Below are 22638 nucleotides of genomic sequence, written 5' to 3'. Positions count from 1 at the left end.
TTCAATGAAACATGGTCTACTGGTTACATTTGTTGAATTCCTCAGAGATCCATGCCTCATTCATTTTTATAAATGTGAGGTAGTCTACACTGTCATGAGCTAGGCGAGTGCGCTTATCAGTCATGATCCCCCCTGCTGCGCTGAACGTCCTTTCGGACAGGACACTGGAAAGGGGGCAAGCCAACATTTCCATTGCAAATTGTGCAAGCTCTGGCCAGAGGTCAAGCCTGCCCACCCAGTAGTCCAGGGGTTCATCACTCCTCAGAGCGTCCACATCGGCAGTTAACTCAATGTAGTCGGACACCTGTCGGTCTAGGCTTTCCCTGATGCTGGATCCAGAGTACAGCTGTCGATGGTTCGGCTGAAAGAAGGATCTCTTATCTGAAGTGACCAAGACATCTTCAAACTGCCCTCTTCTTGCAGGTGCTGTTGGATTGCTACCCGCAACTGTCTCTCTGTGACTGGAAATTCCTCTGCTAGCACACGCAAAAGCAGAATGCAGCATTTCCCACAGCAAAGCCTGGAAGTGCTGCATTCTGACCCCCTCTGTCATTGTGGTAACATTTCTGCCATTTTTTCTTTGTACCAGGGGTCTAAGTTCGTTGCCACCCAGTACTGGTCCTTGGCCTTTATGCTTTTTATACAGGGGTCCCCCTTAAAACACTGGAGCATTAAGGCCCCCATTCACACTAAACTAGAATCGGTGTAGTGACCTGCTTCCAGCTCATCATCCAGGATAATGTAGTCCTCGTTCTCCTCCCCCCAACCATGGATAACACCAGGGATTCCAGAAAGGTTTAAAGCATTCTCTTTTTGCTCCTCCTCATCCCCCCCAGCACCATCCTCCTCTGACTCCTCTTCAGACTCCTGCTGTTGACTTGTCTCAGATGGCGTATCTCCCACTGGGAATTCATCCAACATTGCGACTTCCTCATCTTCCTGCTCCAGCTCCTCGATGGCTTGATCAATGACACAACGCAATACACGCTCCAGAAAGAAGGCGTAAGGTACGATGTCACTGCTGGCGCCCTGGCCGTGACTGAACAGTTTGATGATCTCATCGAATGGCTGCAGAATTCGGCATGCATCGCGCATAAGCAGCCACTGGCGAGGTGAAAAAAACCCAAGCTCTCCAGAACCTGTCCTGCTGCAGAGTTTGTACGGGTAGTCGTTAACTGCACGTTTCTGCTGGAGCAGCCTATCAAGCATAGGCAACGTTGAGTTCCATCGCGTCGGGCAGTCACAAATAAGACGCCTGATGGGCAGGTTGTGTCACCGCTGAATGTCAGCAAGGCGAGCCATGGCTGTGTAAGATCTTCTGAAATGGCCCGAGATTTTCCTGGCCTGCCGCAAGATATCCTTGACCCCAGGGTATCTGTCAACGAATCGCTGCACCACCAAGTTAAGGACGTGTGCCATGTATGGCATGTGTGTTATTCTGCCATGTTTCAGCGCACTCAGCAGATTGGCACCGTTGTCACACACCACTTTACCAACTGTCAAATTCAGCAGTGTCAACCACTGATCTGCCTGTGAATGCAAAGCTGAAAGGAGTGCAGGACCAGTGTGGCTCTTGGCTTCCAGGCACAGCAGACGCAGCACAGCATGGCAACGTCTCACCTGGCATGTGGAATAGGTTCTGGGGATCTTGGGCGGTGCAGTGGAAGAGACGGTAGCAGCGGAAAAGGAGGAGCCAGCCGAGGAGGAGAGGGAGGATGGAGGAGGAGAAGAAGAGGCAGGCCTGCATGCAATCCGTGGCGGTAGAACTAAATCTACACGGGTGCCACGGGTTACATGCTTGACGGCCGTCAGAAGGATCACCTAGTGGGCAGTAAAAGGGATATGCCTTCCCTGCCCGTGTTTGCTAGACCATGTGTCTGTGGTCAGATGTATCTTGGCACCAACACTGTGTGCCAGAGATATATTCACTTGCCGCTGAACATGGCCATACAGCTCTGGAATGCCCTTCTGCGAGAAATATTTCCTGCCTGGGACCTTCCATTGTGGTGTTCCAATGGCCACGAATTTACAAATTTCCGAGTCCACCAGTTGATATGGCAGTAGTTGGCGGGCTATCATTTCCCGACAAGCCAGCAGTCAAACGTTGGGCAAGAGGGTTATCCGGCATCATCATTTTTTTACGCTACAACATTTGGGCCACAGAAGCCTTTTTTTTTTTTGCAGGACTAAAATACAGATTGGCACTGTGTGTATCAGACTTAACACAGCAAAAGAGGCAATATTGTTGCAGGACACAAATACACTTATGAAAGTATACTCAGATAACACCCCACTTCAATATGTGGTATTGGGGGGCCACTGGTCTATCACACCAGTTGTTCAAAAAATTGGCCACAGAAGCCTGCCTTTTTTTTTTGCAGGACTAAAATACACTCTTAAAAAAGTATACTGTTAAATAACACCCCAATTCAATATGTGGTATTGGAGGGCCACTGGTTTATCACACCAGTTGTTCAAAAAATTGGCCAGTGAGTTTGGCACTGTCTGTATCAGACTTAACCCAGCAAAAGAGGCAATATTGTTGCAGGACACAAATACACTTGTAAAAGTATACTCAGATAACACCCCACTTCAATATGTGGTATTGGGGGGGCACTGGTCTATCACACCAGTTGTTCAAACAATTGGCCAGTGAGTTTGGCACTGTGTGTTTCAGACTTAACACAGAAAAAAAGGCAATATTGTTGCAAGACACAAATACACTTGTAAAAGTATACTCAGATAACACCCCACTTCAATATGTGGTATTGGGGGGCCAATGGTCTATCACACCAGTTGTTCAAAAAATTGGCCAGTGAGTTTGGCACTGTGTGTATCAGACTTCACACAGCAAAAGAGGCAATATTGTTGCAGGACACAAATACACTTGTAAAAGTATACTCGGATAACACCCCACTTCAATATGTGGTATTGGGGGGGGGCACTGGTCTATCACACCAGTTATAATACATTAAAAGTGCTTTTGTCACTGTTTGTAGTATTGCTGCAGCAACACTCAGTCACCACACCTGTCACAATGCTGCACAGTGCACAATACTAATCCACTATAATATGCTTTCTACAAAGTATATTATACCGTGGATTACCCCCCTCCCCCCCCCCCATATAGCGCACTGCACACCAATAGCAAAAAATTTGCAGCCCTTTAAATGACTTTTGTGGACATTAACAGAGCGATTTGTGTCCCTGCTACCGATCTCTAACTGCCCCTAAAGCACAGACTGGATACCTGTCCCTAACCTGAAAAGAGACTGTAGTAGACCTATACCGAAATACCAGCCCTGAAAACGACTTTTGTGGATCTTAACAGAGCTATTTGTGTCTGGCAATCTCTCCCTCATGAACACAGCAGACCTCTCCCTAAGCTGACAAAAAGCAGAATGTGAAATGGCCGACAGCTCAGGTCTATTTATATAGGGTAGGGGGCATGTCCATGTGCTGAAATGTTTCAATTAGCTGTCCCGTTCCACCTGATGACTGTGTCATGGGTCAAAGTCCTCCCCAATGTAAACTAATATGGCCGCAGCGAACAACGACATGTGTTCACAAAATTGGCGGGTATCGAACAAGCAAAATTCACTGCAAACCGACCGCCGGGCGAACCGCAAGGCCATCTCTAGTGCCATGTTGAAGTTCCAGTGACCAGTATGAGAGAGGGAGAGCGATAACACCAAATTTAACACACCTGCTCCCCATTCACACCTGAGACCTTGTAACACTAAAAAATCACATGACACCGGGGAGGGAAAATTACTAATTTGGCTCCATTTGGACATTTTCACCTAGGGGTGTACTCACTTTTGTTGCCAGCCATTAGACATTAATGGCTGTGTGTTGAGTTATTTTGAGGGGACAGCACATTTACACTGTAATACAAGCTGTACACTACTAATTTACATTGTAGCAAGGTGTCATTTCTTCAGTGTTGTCATATTAAGAGTCGGTTCACACTACCGCGACCAGAAAGTTGCCCCATGAAGGAGCTACTTTTTAGCGTGACTTTGAAGAGACTTGTTTAGAGACTTGTAAGCGACTTGTAAGAGACTTGGAAGGGACTTGTGCACTACTTTGAAGAGACTTAAATGATAGGCGACTTTGTCTGTGGGGAATGCCTGGCTAATCTTTTTCTTCTTCCTGGAAAGTCTGATAACAAGTCGCTTGAAATAAGATAAGGATCCGACTTAGAGGCAACTCCCATTGAAGTCTATGTGCACAAGTCGGATAGAGGTCGCCTTGAAGTAGTACAGGAACCTTTTCTAAAGTCGGATCGACTTCAGTAGTGCATATTAAGACGGCTCTCATTCATTTACATTGAATTTGTGATGACAAGAGACTTGGGACGACTTGAGGGCACACAAGTCGTGTCCCAAGTCGGAGTAGTGTGAACCGGGTCTAAAAGATATAACAAAATATTTAAAAAAAATGTGAGGGCTGTACTCACTTTTGTGAGATATTTCATATATATATATATATATATATATATATATATATATATATATATATATATACATATACAAACCATTCTGGAATGTTTTGGAAATGTTATATTAATTATGTGATTTTTTTCTAGAAAGGTTCCTTAATGACTGGATTTAACAAAAATGTTTGGGGAATTAAGCCATCCTATGATTATAGTAATATTGAGAATATTTTTGGAGATTCAGTTGTTTTTGTAAAGGCCCGTACACACGTGCAGATTGTCGGCCGAAAAGATTCGGCCGACGACCGATCGGCCGATTTTCGGCTTGTTAGTATGATGCTTCCGACAGCCAACAGCGCACTTTCGGCCGAACAGAATCTGTCGTGCAAGCATTAAAATTTTTGTATGCCGACACCAGAACCCCTGATTGTTCGCCAGTCAGTACAGAATTCGGCTGACAGACAGCAGATTTTCAAGACTGGGCATGCTCAGAAAAGAAAAAACACAGGGAAAGTTAACCATCACATGACATCACTTCTGCAGTCGGCTGTTGTTGGCCGACAAAATTCGTGTGCAGTCTTTTGCACTTTTCAGCGGATGATCGGTACGTGTGTATGGGGCTTTAGGTTCAATAAAGACACCAGTAAATCCAGTGTGTGTGCGTGTGATGATCTTTTTCAATTACTAGTACGCAAGTAGAAACACAAGCAAACATTTTTTTAAATATATTGTATCTACATTCCCCCCTGACACCAGCAACCGGTGGAAAAGAGTTCTGCATCCTCACCACTCTAATAGTGAAAAAAACCCTTACAAATTTTAAGTTTTAACCACTCCTCGTCCAACCACATTGTGTGTGCATGTGTCTCCTTTAAACACCTTAGGGTAAATAGTTTCCTCCCAATGCTAGAGCACCATTTAAAGATCTGTATTTTGTAACCATATCCCCTCTTAAGTATTTCTTCTCCAGGAACATTGCTCATTTTGCTATTCCCTGTCACAAACAACAAGGGTATTGCAATAGAGGTGTAAGGTAAGCCCTCTCATCAGCTCAGTTTCCACCAAGCATATGACAAATTGTCATACCATTTGGGATTATTTTCATATTATAATAAAATTGTGAGTGAAAAGAGTAATCAAGTTAAATTTAGCTGAAAGGTGTTCCTAAGGATGCCAAAACATGTGCAACAGTGCAAGCACAGGCTCCATTGATTAAAATCTGGTCCTGACCTCATATATCCTAAAGTCCTTCCCTGCTGGGCTCACACCTGTGAGTGTAGTTATCTAAATCAGCTGTCAACTTGGCAATTGAAAATTCTAGTCTTGGTCCTTTTGGCTCTCAGCTGTTCTTCCACTACTGTACGAGGTGTAAACTGTTTACAAAATTAGACACATTATACTTAGCTGCACCTATCAGTCACACCAAATCAAAACAGATCCTCCCACACAGCTACCATACCGGATAAGACACCTTATTTTTTAAAAAAGTGACAGCTATGTTTAGTTCACTGCAATATGATTTGAAAATTGTTGCCACATGGCAGGCAAAAATAAAGCCCCTTATCCTTGTAGTAGAGCCTAAAGTATTGCATTTTAAAATTGCTAAAGTAAACCTAAAAATGTGAAAAATACATTTTTTTAATAAAATTCCTCTTTACCTAACTTCTGGTTAACCCTCGGGTTATCCCTAATTAGCTTTTATTTAATACAGCCTTTCTATTGTTCTCTTAGTTATATTTTACCTTTAAAATAGCAAAAAAACAAAACAAAAAAAAACAGTTTTTAAAGAAAAAACAGTTCTCATAATTTTCAAATAAAAATTATTTATATTTAGGGAGGCCTTTCAACTGATATACAAAGAAAATGTTCATAGATCTACAAAGTTGGAAGGGCTAGACATTTCTAGAGGCAAAGTTGTGGAAATTTTACAGATGGGCAGAGCTGAGACAGAGACAAAAGAGACACCCATCTTTGGTGCCCTAAACAATGCCCTGCCATTTCTTGCACTGCGGAGGACTGAGCTGTCAAACAAATGTAAACAGAGAACATTGCCCAGCTGTCATGCAACACTGATGGGTACACAAAGGAAGCTGTGTTCTACCTGTGTAATCTGCAGGACTGAGTTATCTGTTTGAAAGGTCAGGTCCTGTTCTCGATTCACATATGAGTGAAAGGTAATATTGAAGATTTAGTAAATAAATTGCTCTTATATGTAAATAAAAATTAAAAAAGCTTTTTAAAACAACAGTTTTGCCAATTTTTTAACTACTCCATTCCCACCTTCATTAGTATTTTGTGTTGCATTTTTAATCATATATATAAACCTTTTTTAAATTTGAGTTTATTCATGCTTGTAATGCTAAGTTAGGAAATGCTTTGTAACAGAAATATGATAATAGCGCCTTTATAGAAGGGACAGTTCATAAAAGAAAATGTAATAATCCCTAGTTATTTTTTTAACCATACACATTGTGCTTGAAAATATCATTTTTTTTAACAGATTGTTTTGGGTGTCATCAGTTTTGGTTTAATGTTGGTAATAACATATGTACAGTATATAATAGCATGTTCAAATATATGCAAACCACATTATAAATATGCAGGTTGTCTGCCTTCGTCATATGTACAATTAGAGAAAGCTTTAGAAATAGTGCAAACTGAATGATATGGTTTATTGGCAAACATCATACTTCAATGACTGATCTGCCCTTCTAAACTGAGATAGCTAGTCAGGGACTATGAGAGCAGAATGTTTATCCATCATGTTAACAAAAAAAGGTATTGCATTATGTAGAAAAGTACTAAATTAATAAAATAATTGTGCAACAACAGAATCCTTTTTGAATTCAATAGATTTTATTGAAGTTTTAAACATTATTCAAAAACAAATAAAAAAAAGGAACAAGAGGTAAGGCACATAGCTGTGATTGCCATAGGTACACAGTACAATATAAGTACAGAAATGAAGAACAAAGTCATTAGACATAAAAAGTGTAGGAAGTATTGTCTGTGTTTTGTATTTTCTCCACCCGATCCCTTCTTGCATCCACTCCAGCATCTCCATCCTTTCTCCTATCCCCTTTCTCTTCTTGTGTTCTTTCCTTCTTTTCCTTTCCTTTTCTTCCTTTCGGATATTCCATACTTCCTCCTTTCTTGTGGCTTATAGGGTATCTACCTCTCTCAGGACCTATATCTTCAGAGGGTGATTATATGCAACCCCAGTTCATAAGATTCAGGGGGGGGGTTCCCCTTCCTGGTTTACAGAGGGCATTTGTAACTTACATGGAGGTCCACGGTTATATTTTTCTGTGCTTTGCTTGCGGGCTGGGATTCTGTTCTGATCCTCAGACGTTTTAGTAATACTGTTTTAGTAACCATGCCTATCTCGTATTGCATTGTTGCCATTGTTATCATTACAAAGTCCCTTCCCGAGAGGGCTCTGTATATGACACATTGTATACCTTTCTTATGCAATATTTCCTGAGATTGTATGTTATTAATCTACATATGTCTTACAAAATAAAAAACTTTTGCAAGTAAAAAAGTGTAGGAAGTAACAGGATCCTTTGAGTTGTCCTGTAAAGAAGAGACTTCAGTTTGGGTTATAGAATGCACAATGGTATCAATTAAGCCATTGTGACTGGTTTTCCTTAGCAGAGGACAAACGTCCCTCATAGACAGCAAACGTGCACTCATAGTAGCCGTGGCTATGCAATAGGATATCACTTCACTTCTGGGAATATGGTCAGGGGTTTTCCAGTGACGGACAATAACTAATGTTGCTGCTAGAAGAATGTGACTGGTTATGCAGAAAATTTGGTAGGGGATATTGTCAATACTAATACTCAATAGAGCAAATTCTGGAGATGGGACTATGGGGAGTCCAATGACTGCAAATAGTAGTTGGAACGCATCTTCCCAGAAGGGTGATATCTTGTTTATTAAAAAAGAATAGCGCACACATGCAAAAGAAATGACTATCAAATATGGAGACAATCCATAAATAAAAATGGGGATTTAGTCCCACCATATGGCCATATCGTGCTCAAGCCCACCACTGCGTCAAAGTGCCCACCACTGCGTCAAGTGATATCTTGTTGCATTCCCATAAAATATGGTATAAATTCCCTGATTTCCCACAGTTTCTCCAAAAGAAGGGTGGAATAGATGGAGCATATATATGGATCTGGGATGAGGTAATATACCAGTGGAAATTACATTTATATGTAAATCCCCATAGGTTAGAAGAGTGAGTCGCTCTGAAGCTAGAACTCAGAGCTGCTAGCCACTGGGAGTCACTAAAGGAGCAGCCTATGTCACATTCCCATTTCACCAAAGGTGGTAGTTTGCAAAAAGACGTTTTGCCCTGTAGCATATTGTAAAATTGGGTGATATCCTTAATAAAAACATTTTCATTCTATAAGTATTTCCAAGCCATTTCATGTACAGATTTGTGGAGTTGGGGCTGTGAAGTAGGCAGTGGGTTACTTGAATGCACTTAAAGTAATCTGTGGATGGGAGAGAGAAGGACTTTTGTAACAATGTAAAGGGTTTAAGGAGGCTATTGGAGTGGAGATCTGATATCTGCATTAAGCCCTTGTCCTGCCATGTTCATGAGGATAATTTAAGGATAAGTAAAGGAATTATGGAAATTGGTAGGGGTATTGTTTCCGTTAGAGGCATTGATAATAAAATAGATAAAGGCCGCCACTGTAGCAGTGATGGTGGGGAAGATGTCCAAGCTGCCTGTTTTCACTCAAGGTGCACTAAGGAGCCAAACCCTTAAATTGCAACCAGGAATCTGAAGGGATTCAATGAAATGCCATAGACAGGTAGTACTGGGTAAGAACCAGGTTATGAGTTGCGCAAAAATAGTAGCAATATAGTAATCCCGGAAGTTGATATACCCTGTCCCTCCCCCAGACCTGTGCTTCATTGGAATAGTTCAAAAACTTCTAGCTTTCATATTTTGCTACACAAATCATCCCAAGATAGCCTGTAAGGAAGTAAAAAAGGATAGTGGGACTGGAACGGGAAGTGTTCTAAATAGATATAATAGCTGAGGTAGTTTCAGCATTTTAAATGCTGATGGTCTGCCTGACCAGGAGAATGTGAGTCTGGACATACTTCCCAGTTCTTTAGGGAGATTGCTCAAAAAGGAAGTGTAGTTAGCCTGGTTAAGAGAGGATACAGATTTAGCTAGCTTGATCCCCAAAAAGGTAATAGTGTTTGTAGCCCGTACATAAGGATATTTTACACCTTAGTATGTATTGTTATTCTGGTGTTAATCCTAGAGGCAGGATAAATAATTTGGAGCAGTAGTTCTCAACTCCAGTCCTCAGGACCCACTAACAGGCCAGATTTTAAGTATCACCTTGGGAAGAAGATGCAGACTAGAATGCTGCAATCACTGAGCAGCAAAATATATCACTTGTGATGTACAGTATTTCAGCTATCTTGCAAACCTGGCCTGTTCGTGGGTCCCGAGACCCGGAGTCGAGAACCACTGATTTAGAGGCATTCACCTTATATTAGAAGATATAGCTGAATTCATCCAGTGTCCGTTGTACTGAAGCCAGGGAAGGGGCAGGTTAACATAAGCATGACATCATCCATGAACAAATTGATTTTATGTTCTTGAGTGCCTATTGTGAAGCCAGAGACATTGTTTTGAATCCTAGTTTTCTCTGCCAGGGGTTCCATTATCAGATTGAAAATTAGAGATGACTGGGGGCATGCCTGTCTCGTGCCATTTGATATGGCAAAGGGTGGAGCATGGAGGACAGCATGGAGGAACAGTATACTTGGGCAGAAGGACGAGAGTATAATGTCATTATTGCTGAAAGGATATGGCCCTGAAAGGCAAACTTTTGCAATGTCATAGCTAAGTACTGCCAATTAACCCTATCAAATGCATTCTCTGCATCCAATGATAATAGCAGAGACTGCAGCTCTTAGCATGGGGGGATGATATTGATCATGTGGCAAGTGGCGTCAGATGCCTGGCGCACCTTCGTGAATCCAGGCTGGCCGGGGATGATGAGGGTCGGGAGCAAGTCAATTATTCTATTCACAATTACCTTGGCATAAGGTTTCATGTCGTGATTAGGTAAGGAAATAGGGCAAAAATTTTGGGGTGAGGTAGGCTCCTTCCCTGGTTTCAGTAAAGTTATAATAAGTGCTTTCAACATCTCCTGAGGGAAGGAGGCTTAGAAAGCAGCATTAAATAGGCTATATGTTTGACCATAATAGGTTTGAACTGTTTGTAATATTGACCCACAAATCCATCAGGACCAGGCACTTTGTTTTTTGGGAGGGAATCGATAGCCTTTCCTATTTCTGAGGTAGTAAAGGGGGCATCAAGGAGATCTAATTGTTCAGGGATTAAGCTAAGGAGGTGTACAGAGTCTGAGAAGGACTGGATGGAGGAGACATCGGGTTGGGCTACACAAGTCTCATCTTTTAGGTTATAGAGAGCACCATAGTAAGTGCTAAATGCGCCTGCTATGGCTTGCGGATTAAGCCTTTTTTTTTTTTTTGTGGTAAAGAAAGGGAATGTGAGTTTTGGCTTGATAGGCCTTGATTTGATTTGATTGGATTTGATAGAAGTTTCCCTGCTCTATTTTCAAAAAACATAAAAGTGCATTTTAAATCGTTTCTGCGATTTATCAAAATGTTCTAGTAAAAGGGACCTTAGTTCTAGTTAAAATGTAAACAGTTTTGTTTTAAGATCAGTACCTGTCTGTTGTTAGGAGGTTATCAATGTGTTGTTTTCTTTGCCTTCTGTCCCTAGCCTCTATTGAAATGAAAAGGCCTCACATAAAAGTTTTATACTCAGCCCACACAGTGCTTGGGTCAGGGACTGAGTCCTTATTCAGTAAAAAGAAGTTCTCAAGGTGGTTGTAGAGGGTATCCACATAAGGGTCAGTTTTCAGAATCTGGGTATTCATTCTCCATAGATAGGTAGAAAAAGGGTTGATGCTGTCTTCTAATAGTGATACACAATGGGGAGTGGTCAGACCATGTAGTAGGAAGTAGGATGAATAGTGAAGATAGAAACTTTCTGCAGGATCCATTGGTTCAGAAGAAAGATTTATGGCAAGGGAAAAAGAACGCCTAGTAGCGCTACTCTGCCTGCTGAGACCTCCGCATATCATAAAGGCAAAAGGTTGGTAAAAGAGGGTTCAAAGCGGGTTTGCACCATTTAGGGAGAGGTGAGAAGTCAATGTGTGGATCAAAAGTAATGCGAAAGTCCCCGCACCCACAAGAATTGCAGGAGTTTATGGACATACTGGCCATAAACTCGTTCAACCTCAAGTTCACTATGGAATACAGCATGGAGAGCATTCCGTTCTTGGACACTCGGCTGTTCTTGGATCAAGACCGGGTACTTAGAACAACCCTATACAGTAAAGAGACCTCTGGGAACACTATCTTGCATTTCACTAGTAGTCATCCCCAGTCTCTGGTTAGAAGTATGGCTTATGGCCAGTACCTACGCCTGAGAAGGAACTGTGCCCGGGAAGTTGATTTTGAAACGGAGGCTAGGGCCCTAAGAGACAGGTTAAGATGTAGAAGATATAGCAAGAATGTCCTACGTAAGGCGTATAACAAGGCCAAGTTAAGATCTATGGACGAATTGATCTTCAATTTTAACAAGAAAAAATCCACGAATGAAGTGACGACTAAATTAGTTACCACCTACCATAGCCACCATGCTGCAATAAGGGCGATCAGGGCGATACAGAGGATAGAACTATTTAGAAATACGTACGGGATCGCCCGGAAATAGTATATAGGAAGTCCAAGTCCTTGGTCCCCAGGTATTACTATGAGACACAGAGTGGGAATGAACCTCACCGTCGAGGCACCTACTCTTGTGGTCGTTGTGATGTGTGCCCATGGATCTTGGAGGGTCCTACTTGTAGACTCCCGAATGGGACTACCCATAGGCCCAAGACTTTTGCAGACTGTGGAACGGAAGGAGTCGTGTATATAGCCTTTTGCACATGTGGTTCCTTCTATGTGGGGAAGACGAAACATCCTTTGTCTTCCCGCATTGGAGACCATCTTTATTACTTAGAGGTAGGACTAATTTACACTCCAATCTGTAAACACATGGGTATCCATCATAATTTCAATCCGGATGTGATCAAATTCTATGTCCTCGAAGTAATCAAACCTAATGTCCGTGGTGGGAACCTTGATCAAAAGGTCCTCCAACAGGAGGCAAGGTGGATATATGACCTATGGGCGACGTATCCACTAGGTTTGAACTCTTCTATTTCCTACCAGCCCTTTCTTGTCTAACCAGCTGCCTTTGGGTTAGGTCTAGTCAAGCCAAGAACCATGAGCATGGTCTATTATTTGTTTCCAATTTCTTGTCTTGTTCCCTTGTTTTCTTTCTCTCTCCCCCTCTGGTGCATCCTTGTTTGTTTTGTTGTTTTTTTCATCCCCTCTAGGGCATACCATGTTATATCTGTTGATATAAATAACTCACCTTGTAATTCAGGCAGGAGGTTTTCTAGTTCATGATTAGGTATGAACCTCATTGTATTAGGGGTTTAGTCCCCCGGGTCATCTGTTAGATGTAGCGTATGCTATGTTATGTATTCAGGTTTTATCATTATTATTGTTTCTTTTGATGATGATTAAAGTTGAACTGTTTATGTATAAATTTGATGTTATGATACATAAAATGTTGTCATTTATCAATTTTTCTTTTTGTATAGTGATGGGATGGAGGGCTATAGATCTCCGGTCGGGATGTGTGTGTTTCTGCATGCCATGGTCGGATCGTTGGTAGTTGGGAGCTCCCCATCAATCGGGGGGGGGGGTGTTTGGGCGCAAAGCCCGGAAAGTGGAAGGTGGCTTTAGGCCCCGCACACTTCCGGTCCGGCTTGTTGCCGGTTTAAGATGGCGGCACGCCGAGCATGATTACGTCACGCTTGGCACGCTTTACCATCAATTAGGGCCCGCACCGGAAGTGGTTGCAACCACTTCTGGTGGAGTCCGGCACACATATAGGGGGAGAGGCGCACGGCCGAATCACGGGCTATTGGCCTCCGCTCTTGTAGCTGGTGGCAACCTTGGAGTCCTGATTCGGCTGTGATGTAAAGGTAGGTTATTGGATGAGGATTTCTTTACCCCTTTTTGCTTTCTTTCCTTTATGGATGGTCATGGCTCTTTTCTACCTGGGATTATTTCACCGCTAGGCCAGTGCCCCTCCCTGCTTGCGAATTATTGGACTTTGTTTTGATTAAATATCTACTTTGGGCAGTAATTGTATTAAACTGGTTCTTCCTGCTTTATATAGTTGGAAGGCATCATGGGAATAGAATGACTGCGGGACTGGGGTGGGATGACCCCCAGTATATAGAGAAGCTCTGTTTGCAAGCTCTGGATTTTAGCTCATTATTGCTCCCCCTTTTGTTCGTTTTTCAGAGTCTTACATCCATATCTACATATCCGTGCAGGGAATACATATCGGGTCCCTTTTTGGCCCCACTTGCACTTTAGCTAGCGGTGACCCCGGGAGAGTGCCGGACTCGACACCTCACCCTTTGGGACAGCCCTGGTTCCCAGTGTCCTTGGGCTATTAGCCCCTTTTGCCTTAACCCTCCGAGGATGGGTATGGAGCCATGCGCATGATCAATGACCGGACCTCCTGGTTCTCCAGCATCACTATTCAACATTATCTATAATGTGGTGAGCATAATTTAACCCTTGGAAATCTCATATTTAAATATGAATGTAAGAACTACCTATAAGAGAATTTGTAAAATGTATGTATTTTTGTAAACTAATAACATATCTTCTCTTTTGTAATAGTCTACCTGAGACTCAACATGGTCTTTGAGAAAGCCCGCCCAAGGGTGAAACGCGTCGTCTTTGAGAAAACCCGCCCAGGGGGGAAACGCGTCAGACCCGTCCCTTCGTTTGGTTGAGACTACCATGGATATGTTGTATATGCCATCATGAGATTTTTTCTCTTTTAATCTGTTTTAATAATTCAATAAAAGTTATTTGTATTTGTTAATATGTGGTCAGTATGTGGTTGATTAATTAACTTAAGCTCACCTGTCAGCAGCCCTCCTCAACAAATCCATCTTTTTACCAAGAGGAGCCAGTATCTTGCCACCTTTGGTGTCCAGATCTGTGCCCTCTAACCTTTTTTATTCATTATCTTCTTAGGATTGGAGGTCTCCTGATTGTATTGAATACATCCAATAAGGCACCTTTTTCTGTTTGCTATCCCCACACCACACTATTGACCCTTGCTGTATTGCATTGACTTTTCTGTGAAGTTTGCATAGAAAACGTAACTAAAGAATATTTGGTGCATAAACTGTAACAATGGTGTATGGAGCGTTGTTGAAAGAGCATAAAATAATAAGGTAAAGCCCTTCAAGATCTTTGATGCAATCTTGAAGTTGAAAGGAGAGGGAGTTAATAATGACAAGAATGTCCTTTTTTTTAGCTGGAGCATTGGCTGTAAATATGTTGGTAAAGTTCCTATGAGTGTAGGTAGGTGTATAGGCTGCATGTAAGTGGGTCTCCTGCACGCATAGAAGATTACAGTAGTTTTGTGCAGCCAGTTTCCATAGCGATGATTTTTTAGCCGGGTGGTTAAGATCTTTGGTGCTGATGGAGTTGATGGATATAATCTTGATGGTCATTTTCAAAGGAAATAGTCTGCATGGTGTGGAGTTCTCAGAGGGTCACTCAGAGGAAGCTATGCATAGGGTTCTTGCTATGGGGACGCTTGAGATTCTGGAGTGGTAAGGCTTGCCAGAAGGTACTGTATCAGTGATGTAAAGCGAGGTCAAGGCTGTAAGCAAGCAAGTAGCGGATGAAAACTTTAGGGGTTACTAAGATAGAGCTTAACAAAAAAAAAATAGGGCTGATGCCCAAAACTGCTTCCTAATCAACTGGCACACTCAATGCCTATAAAGGGGTAAAAAATGCAGGGTAAATGGTTCCAAAGACTGAATGTGACCACTCACTGGATATGTTGGCAAACTTGTGGGCATTCCCACAACAGCTTGTTAATGAGGCCAAAATCTGTTGGTGCATTGAAGCAGCGGGTGACCCTGATTTTCCTCTCCCATACTCTGATCCATGTGTGGAAATGGAGGAGTCAGGAATGATGCCCCAGCCTTGTGATGGGGAAGGCCATCTTGGTGCGATGACACTATATGTTTGGCACTGTTATACGTGATTAGCATTTTTGGAGGTGCAGCCCACTGGTATTGAATGTGATGATTGTGCAGAGTCTTCGTTATCATATTGAGTTGTCTGCGGCATTGCAATGTGTGTTGGGATAGATCCGCAAAAAGTTGCTGCTGAGCATAGGGATCTGGTAGGGTCCCCAGGGATCTCACTTTTTGAATAAGCTGTTCTTTTACATGAAAAAAGTGGATGCACAAAATCACATCTTTAATTCTCTTGTGGTCCTCTACATGGTCATTGTGTGTATCAATGAGGTAATTTACAGTAGTGGTAATATCTCCCAAATTTGCTTTGATGTGTGAGACCCTGTCTTCTTGGGCATTAATGTTGTGGCAACATTAATGCAGGAAGGAGAGCATGTCTGTCTGGAGTGACATGAGCATCTCCTTAAAAGTGGTGTCCATGACATGCTGCCCCTCTGTAGGGTAAGAGGCTATGCGGTCTGACTGTGCACCCTGTAGTCCCTGTAAGGGGATGGCTGGCTCACCTCATGGTTATACACAGCTGGGGAGTCCAGCCTCATCCTTGCCTTGTCAGGGCTGCTGGTAATAGGGGTCTCTAGAGATGTTGGAGATCCGGCTCTGGTGACCGTATGATCTGCTGATCCTACTGGGGAGAATGTCCCTGGAGCAGGCTGCATGAGCGGGAGAGCGATGGGCATCACTGTTCTGTCCCCACATGAAGGCGAATGAAGGTATAACTGATAATAGCTGTGTGACTTCTTACCTTCGTATCCAAGCAGTGGGGCAGACCGGACCGGCAGATGCTCAGGTTAGATGAATCCAGACTTAGGCATGAAGATGAAATCAAACGTGGGGTTTATTCAGTCCAAATACAGCAATAGACGGTGATACAATACTGTTCTGTAGTAGTGGTATAAATACTGTCCTGTTGGTGTCTATCCTGAGGCTAACTGCTGGTCAAAAACTGATGCCTTTTCACGAGTCCAAAAATGTGGAGTGTTTTCAGTCCCACAGCCATGAGGAACTGACATGGCTGCTAGCTGTGACAAGACACACAGTCTGAAAAACCACGCCCATGATATCAAAAAACTTTACTGACAAGAAGAACAAAGAACAAGGCGTGCAGCATGCAAATTCTGGCCAGCAGATGGCAGCAGTACAACAATGCATAAAAACAACAAGTGAAAGCAAGATGATAATGCAATGTACAAATAAGAGGGAGTCTGAAATTTCCTTTGGAGATTTCACTATGACAAATGTCCAAGAAATATGATACAACCTGCAACAAAGAACATGTTAAAATGCAATAAACATAACATAGTCGGGTTCCCTGACTCGTAGTTGAGTAGATCATAAAGTTCAAGTACAGTTCTTTTCATCCTTCAGGAACGTTCTCGATGGGTAATATTAAAATCAGTTTGTTAATTGGTCTTGCAAACATTTTAAGCTCGCCCTTCCTGAAGATCTTCAACTCCGCCTTTCGGACTTTGCCATCCTTGCTAGGAAAAACCTTTGTAATTAGTCCAGGCAATCCTTTCGGTTTGTTGCTCCTTCATCAATACGAGGTCTCCTTCTTTCAAGTTTGGTTTTTGATGTTGCCATTTTCTTCTTCCTTGAAGAATATTGAGGTACTCTTTTCGCCATCTGTTCCAGAAGTAATCTGCCAGGTGTTGCACACGTTTCCAGTGTTTTTGGTAGATATTCCCATGAGTAAATTTTCAACTAGGCATTAGCATATTGTCCGTTTTTTGGGTAAGTAGAATAGCTGGAGACAGTATGGCTGGTGTTTCAGGATCCATAGACACTGGCACAAGGGGTCTTGAATTGATAATAGCGGAAACTTCAGCAAGAAGAGTGACAAGGTTCTCGTGTGTAAGTCTCGAAGAGTTTACATCCATCAACATAGAATTTAAGATGCTGCGTGAGATCCCGATCATTCTCTCCCAGGAGCCCCCCATATGGGAACTATGAGGAGGATTAAAAATCCAGGTGCAACCTTTCTCCGCCAACTGGTCTTGAATAGGCTTATTGTCGATGTTCAGTTCTCTACAGGCTCCAATGAAGTTACTTCCTTGGTCTGACCTCAACTGTTTCACTGGTCCTCTGATTGCAAAGAACCGTCTTAAGGCATTAATGAGGCTGGATGTGTCCATAGATTCTATCACCTCTATGTGAACGGCTCTCACACTCATGCAAGTAAATAGCACAGCCCAACGTTTACTGTTTGTATGACCGCCACGGGTTCTACGTGCGGACACCATCCATGGTCCAAAGACGTTCAGACCAGTGTAGGTGAAGGGCGGTTCTGTACATAGTCTCTCCGCAGGCAAGTCGGCCATTTGTTGGTGTAGCTGTTTTCCTCTTGCTTTACGACAGTGCACACAGTCATGCAGTAGTTGGGCTACACGTCTCTTCATACCTATAATCCAAAGACCTGCAGACCTTAATTTGCCCTCAGTGATTTGTTTGCCCTGGTGTTCAGCCCTTTTGTGGTAGTGTCGGATCAGCAACGTGGTGATATGATGTTTGCTGGGAATAATGACAGGATTTTGTTCCGCAACTCCTAGGTGGGCTTGATTCAAACGACCACCAACTCTGAGCAGGCCAAAACTGTCCATAATTGGATTTAAGTTAGCAAGAGGACTTTTTATAGGAATCTGCTGTCTGTTGTTCAAGCACTTCCATTCTATGTTAAATTCTCCCTGCTGGGCATGACGTATTATGAGAGACTCGCTATGAGAAATGTCCTCAGCAGAGAAGGGTTTATGGCAGACATGCCAACCATGACAATCTTTATCTTCCTGAGTATTTTGATAACATCTAGTGATGTGCACTAACCTTGCAATGGTTCTGACAAGTCTTGTCCAACTGGAGAAATTTTCGAAAGCGTTGACAGTCAAGGCTGGAGGTCTGTCTTGTTTCAGTGACTAATGCACTAACTTCAGCGCGGATTTCTGGATCATTATCCGGATCCTGGATGCTGAAAACTTCCTGTACACATTCGTCTGCCCGTCCTAGCAGAAACTCTGGACCTGTAAGCCAAGTAGAGTTAGTAAAAGAACCTATAGACATAGGCCTGTTGGCGTGATCTGCTGGATTGGTACAGAATATTTTATCCATAAAGGCGACAATGTGTTCTCTCGTCTCAGGCTTGCTGTTCATTGTACGCTGAAGAGATTTAAATCTGGATAGCGATTGCTCCCGATTGTCCGGGAGCCTTACCCTGGTGGTTCGGAAGGGTAATGGAGAAACCGAGTGATCGGTTTCGTCTTTAAAGAACTCACTGTCCATTATCTTAAAGAACTCTCTGTCCTTTACTGATAAGGCTACTTTATCGTCATCCTTGGTTGTGTTAAAGACTGATCTCCCCAAATTGTCAGCAAAGAGGGGAGAAATTATGTCAGGTGGTTGTATGTGTTCTAGAGACTTCTCCTTCACTTCATAGTGATGAGGACACGGCTTAATGCAAGTTGTGCGTCCATCTGCACGCATGTACGTTTTAAAGGAGTCAATTCTTGGTTGATCCAAGCATACATTTCCTATGACTACCCATCCCAAGTCCAGCCTCTGGGCATATGGTGCGTAGTCAGGACCATTACATTGTTGACGCACCTTGTGCACCCTTAAATTGTCTCTGCCAAGCAGGAGTAGAATCTCGGCATTGTTGTCCATAGGTGGAATAACGTTGGCTAGGTGCCTTAGGTGGGGTTGGTGAAATGCAGCTTCTGGGGTAGGAATCTCATCCCTATGGTTGGGTACTTGATCGCATTCAATCAGCGTTGGTAGGGGTATTTCTGTATTCCCACTGATGGGAGAAGCAATGAATCATTGCGCTCTCCTGCCGCTAGTCTCTATGCGGCCTGAGCAGGTATTTAAGATGTAGGGTTCTGATGGTCCCTTTATCCCAAAGGCTTCAAAGAATTTAGGTCCCGCTAGGGACAGGTTGCTTTGGTCATCGATGATGGCATACATTTTTACTGCCTTTTCTGGTAGTCCCTCTGGATAGACCTTGATTAGGCATATGCGGGCACAACATTTTTCACTCCGGCCCTCACCACATACTTCCAAACATGAGCAGGAAACAGTGGCGGCTGTGTTAGCGTGGTTCTGGGGCTCCCCGCCATGACTTGGAGCAGGACTGGTGGTGACAGCTGCTGGGGAGTCTCTGGGGAGTGGAACTGGGTGCATAGCTGAGGCATGTCTTTCACTATGACACTCCTCACACTTGATGATGGATTTACAGTCCTTAGCCATGTGCTCCAATGAAGCGCAGCATCTGAAACATACCCCAAGCTCGCTGAGGAACTCCAGGAAATTGAGGCTGGGGTCATTCCTCATCTGGGACTGTTCATCAATGAATCTGCAGAAATGAATAAATGGGGGAAAGGTGACGTCATGCACCCTTTTGTACCTTGAGACCGATGCTGCCCACTTTTCCTGCAGACTGTATGGTAGTTTCACGACAATTGGGTTCACTCCATGGGCTGTATCCAGGTAGCACAGCCCGGTCAGACGAGGGTCTCTTTTGGCAAGCTCTAGTTCCATGAGTAGGTCACTCAAATCCTGAAGCTTATGGACATCCTTAAGATTGATCTTTGGGACGTTCTGCAGTCTCTTGAATAGGGCTTTCTCTATTGCTTCTGCACTGCCGAAGGTACGTTCGAGTCTCTGCCAGGCGGCAGCGAGACCTGCATCTGCTTGTCCCACATAAACAGTTCTGAGGCTCTTGATACGATTTGTGGAGCCTGGGCCCAGCCATTTGATCAAGAGGTCGAGCTCCTGCTCTACTGTTAGGTTGAGGTTGGCAATGGCAGCCTTGAAGGTTGCCTTCCAAGCTCTATAGCTCTCTGCACGGTCATCAAATTTTGAGAGACTTGTATGAATTAGCTCTCTGCTCACCATAAACCTGGCAAACTCAGACATATCTGATTTCTCACTGCTTGTTGCCGCGACAACTTGTGATGCTGCTGGGGCGTGTAGGCGGCGTGGCGTGAAAGGGTGAGATGCTTCCGGGTAGAATGATGTTGCTGCAGGGTTGAGCTGTGATCTAGCCTCTGTAGATTGTGATGACTGCTGCTTGAGCTGTGGGGGTAGGCCAGGAAACGCCTGATAGCCCCTTTGCTGTAATAACTGTCCTTGAGAAGGCGCATCTGGGTGAATGCCATCAGGTTGCTTAGGCACTGTGAGTGGCACTGGCGCTGTACGTGAAGTTGACTTGGAGGTTTCACTGTTGTCGGCTTGGGTGGTACTGCATACTGGGGGTGGTGCAAATAACTGTTCCAGTACATAGTCGCTGGTGCGATCAGCTGGATCTTCTATTTCCTGTGGTGGCGAGCAGACTGGATCAAGACCTTGGCTCAATGCTTGCTCAAGTAGTCTTACTTTAGCTAATGCAATTTCCTCTTCCATCTCTGATTCAAGAATCTTTATTCGAGCCTCCGCTTCTGCTTCTACCCTCTTGGCATCTGCCTCTGCTTCAGCCTTCTTGGCATTGGCCTCTGCTTCAGCCCTCTTGGCCTCTGCTTCAGCCCTTTTGGCCTCTGCTCTTGCAAGAGCTTCTTTTTCAGTGAAGGAACGTCTCGCTTTGGATTGCTCTGCATTTATGCGGGCCTCTAGTAATCTGTCGCTTAGGGTTGAGCTTCTTTAGCACGATGATCTGTATGACCGAGAGGAATGTTTAGATGAATTTGATCTGTGTGATCTAGTTTCTTGCAAATGGGAGATATGGAGTTTCGCTTTATCTTTAGCACACAGCACCATGGTGTCTCTTTGTCTGTCTATTGATTCTGCCTTGCTCAGTTCTGAAAGGGCTTCATCATTATTAGCATCTTTTAGAAAGGTTATATACCTTGCGGACAGTCTCTTGTATCTTTCATGAGCTGTGTTCAGCTGCCTGATGGCAATTTGTAAGCTTGTGACATCACCAAAGGATTTAAGTCCTGACATGAGGGAGGAAACTCGTTCCCATAGCGCTTCCAGGTTATCGCATAGCTCGTCTTTTGTGGTTTGATAGTTTTCTGCAAGCGAGTCCGCCATGGCGCCATCTTGGGTACACCTCACGGCTAGCTGAAACACGAAAGCTGTCAGCTTTCTTTGATGCCAGTCTTCTTTCCTCTTCAGCGGCATAATCTCATGGGGAGAGAGGCTGTGCAGGCGGGCTCAGGGAGACAAAATGAGGCATAGGAGAGCTAGCAGATGTGGTGAAATTGATCCAGTGAGAGAAGCCTACACACTACACGGCCATTGTGTCCGTGTGCTGGCCATGCTCCCCTAACAGAATCCTTTTTAATTGTGTGCATTTATCAGTTTTAATTTTGCACGCTCCAAAATGAACTTAATACCTTGAATCTAAGAACTTCCCAAAAACGAAAAGTCATGTATTTTAAAGCCAAACAACCTCCAAAAAAGTGTTAAATTAAATAATTTTATATGATGTAAAAGAAAATTATGATTCCTTTTTTGAATGTTATTGATTGTACTTACATTGCTCATGTAGCAAATTAATGGGTTAATAAATCAAACAGCAAAGCATCATGGTTGATGGGAGTTGGTATAAATATTGGATGGGTAGCTCATCAACATTAGCAAATCATTAGTCTATATTTTTTTTTTTTCACATATGGAATAGTCAAATGTTTAATGTACTTAAAAGACAATTGATAGCAAATCACTGCTCAGCGCATCTACTATTAGGCTCCATTCTCACTAATGCTTTTTTTTATGCTTTTTGCAGGAATTTATTTTATTTTTTTATCATGGGTTCCTTTGGGACACGTTTACATCAATGCATTTTTGGGCCTCTGAGTTTTTGGAAAGAGACTTTTCTTTCTGCAAAATGCAGCGTTTAGCTTGTAATAGACTTCAATGGACCTGCATCCAAAACATTTGGATCCAAAAGTATTGCGTTTTAACTGCAATTTTGCTGCAATTTTGTCACAATTTGCGTTTTGCATTTTTATATCTGCCCAACAACAAATTGTCTAAAACAAAAAAAAAAAGCCT

Source organism: Pelophylax lessonae (genome assembly GCF_965119305.1).
Source record: "Pelophylax lessonae genome assembly, chromosome: 1".
NCBI classification, from domain to species: domain Eukaryota; kingdom Metazoa; phylum Chordata; class Amphibia; order Anura; family Ranidae; genus Pelophylax; species Pelophylax lessonae.
The sequence above is the reverse complement of the archived record's forward strand: the minus strand, read 5'-3'. Positions refer to the sequence as shown.